The sequence below is a fragment of the Theropithecus gelada genome, chromosome 10 (assembly GCF_003255815.1).
Source record: "Theropithecus gelada isolate Dixy chromosome 10, Tgel_1.0, whole genome shotgun sequence".
NCBI classification, from domain to species: domain Eukaryota; kingdom Metazoa; phylum Chordata; class Mammalia; order Primates; family Cercopithecidae; genus Theropithecus; species Theropithecus gelada.
The window spans coordinates 39,224,962-39,227,825 of NC_037678.1; positions in this window are offsets into that span (position 1 = coordinate 39,224,962).

Consider the following 2,864-nt stretch of genomic DNA (forward strand, 5'->3'; position numbering starts at 1 on the left):
GCCCCGCGCGCCGCCCCGGCGCCCCGCACCCCCGCCAGGCGCATGTCTGCACCTCCGCTTGCCAGAGGCCCTCGGTCAGCGACTGGATGCTCGCCATCAAGGTCCAGTGGAAGTTCTTCAAGAGGAAAGGCGCCCCCGCCCCAGGCTTCCGCGCCCAGCGCTCGCCACGCTCAGTGCCCGTTTTACCAATAAACTGAGCGACCCCGGAGCCGTGTGCGCCTCCTGCTGGGGGGTCCTGCTGGGGGGGGGTGGGCCCCGCCCGCGCTCCCCGGAGCCCCTCCCCGCCCGGTGGCCAGCCCAGCATCTTTTACTCCCTGCCTGGGGACCCCAGGGTGAGCGCTGAGCGCTGGGTGAGGAGTGCCTGGTGCCCCCCAGGCCGTGGCCCAGCACCAAGCTGGCCTGGGTGGCTGTGAGGGGCTTCGCCATGGCTACCCAGCGCAGAGAATGGTCCCTTCAGATCCACAGAACGGGGCTGCGGGTTTCGGGATCTCTGGGGGCCGCATGAGAGTTGAGGGCTTCTCGGCCCAGAGTGACTGTCACACACACTCGTTCTTCCCGTGGTCCCGCACTTCTGGTCTCGCTCTCCTAAGCTGGTCACCTGTGGCCGGAGTCCGCACCTGCCCATCCTGCTCCTGGGTCCAAGCCTTCTGTACATGGTTGTAGGAACTCCAGCCCCTGAAACCGAAAGACTGGTGACTTCAGTCATGGGCTGGGGGCTTTGCGTCTTCCCTGCGGTCCCTGGTCTCTCTGGGCTAGAACCTGCCCCGACCTCGGCTGGCCGGGGTGGAGGGGTGGGGAGAGGGGAGGGCAGCTCCTTTCCACCCCTCCCTGCTCCGGGAAAGTGGCCCCGGCCCACAGCCAGTCATGCTGCAGCAGGTGAGGGTGGGGTGGAGGGTGGGCAGGTTCCCTGAGGATGCAGAGGAGGAGGGTTGGAGTGGAGGGAGGGCAGCCTCCCTGAGGATGCAGGTGAGGTCAGGGTGGAGGGTGGGCAGGCTCCCTGACCGTGTACACAGCACTGAGGTGGGCCTGTCACCCACCCCCAGCTCCCCGCCTGCAGCTGGGTACCTGACTGGGAGGGTTCTCCTGCAGAGCAGGCAGGCTGACCACAAGGCCCCGTAGTGCATTAGTCTCTTAGGGATGCCGTGACCAATGACTGCAAATGGCGAGGCCTCCTGGGGCCAAAACCAGCCTCACTACTGAAATCAAGGTGTCAACAGGGCTCTGCTCCTCTGGAGGCCCCAGGAGAATTAGTTCCCTGCTTCACCTCTTGCCGTGGCGGCCGACAGTCTGTGGCTTGTGGCTGCATCACTCCAGGCTCTGCCTCTGCCGTCACACTACTTTCTCCTCCTCTGTGTCAAATCCCCTTCTCACGAGCATGCGAGTGATTGCATTTAGGGACCACCTGGGATAATCCGGGATTACCCCCATCTCAATATCCTTAACGAAATTTGCAAAATCCTTTCCTGCCACATGCAGTCAGCCACAGATTCCAGGGTTGAGGGCCTGATATCCTTGGGGCATGTTAGACCCACTGGGCTGGGTGAGGACTGAAACGAGGCCAGCCCAGCTGACAGGCAGTGGTGACAGGGGCACTGTCTGGGGGTGCCCTTGGAGGGCCTGCTCATGTCTCTTTCCAGTCCCAAAGTGGGGTGGCCTCAAACCCACGCGAAAGGGAGGTGGAATGGGAGGAAGAGTGGAGCAATCAGGCAGGGATGTGGTTGGGCGCCTGGGCCCCCAGGTGGGGAGGATTTGAACCCATGAACATCAGAGCCACGAGGCCTCTAAGGAGGAGATACAGGACCCAGTCACATCGGGACTTTGGATATATACCAATAATTTAGTGTAAAATATTTGGGGCATATTTACACAGAAATGGTACTCCTTATTTATCTGAAATTCTGATCTGACTGGGTGTCCTGTGTTTTACCTGGTGGCCCTGCCCAAGGACACAGGTGTTCCTGATGGACCCCAGCCCATCCTGGGCCTCTGTGGGGCCACCACTGATGGGAGGGGCCGAGGGGGACCCTGCAGGGCCTGTCTGGAAGGAAGTTGTCCTTTCACACGTGACCTGGCTAGAATTGGGGCCAAATGGGAGAAATTTGCCAGCCTGAGATGGGACAAAAGTGGAAAACAGCCCCCAGCTGCAGTTGCAGAAAGCCCCCTTGGGTGGTCCCTGAGGTGCTCAGGGGTCCCCTCACCCCCATGTCCCAGTTGCAGTTGCAAACTCTGGATGACTCTGGCAGCCTTGGTCACCCAGGCACTGCTGGTGGGGGGCAAGCCCAGCCTGCCTGCCGCGGTCTGTGCTGGGGCCACAGTGCCCCCCTCCAGGTGCCTGTGTTTCTGGGGTGGAGAGGAGCACAGGGAGGACAGAGAGATGGGAGCACTCCCTGTTCCCACTGGGGTCCTCAGCAGATGAGAGTCCTGGCCATGGTAGCCTGGAGGGTGGGTCTCCAGGGAGGGTCTCTGACCTCGGCTCCCCTTCTGGGGTAATGAAGGCAGGCCCAAGTCCTTGGGTCTGATGCCTGGCAGGGCTCCGGGCCTTGCTGCGCCCCACGTGCTCGGGTGGGGGGCTGTGGGGTGGGGACCGGCAGTGGCTGGAGGAGGCCGGAATCTGGGACTGGGCTCCTGGTGTCCATCGTGGGCGGAGGCAGCACACACGGTGCCAGGATTTGCCCTGCTGGATGCTGGGCAGGGGATACCCTGTGTCCAACCCACTGTCAGCTCTGGGGGGTGGAGCAGGGGCTTGGCCAAAGTCCGCCCTGGGGGCCCCAGCCCTCGGTCTCCGGGGAGTTCTGGTGCCACCTACAACAAGGGTAGGAGGAGCTTCGAGAGACCCACGGAAGCAAGCTGTGCTCGCTCATCAG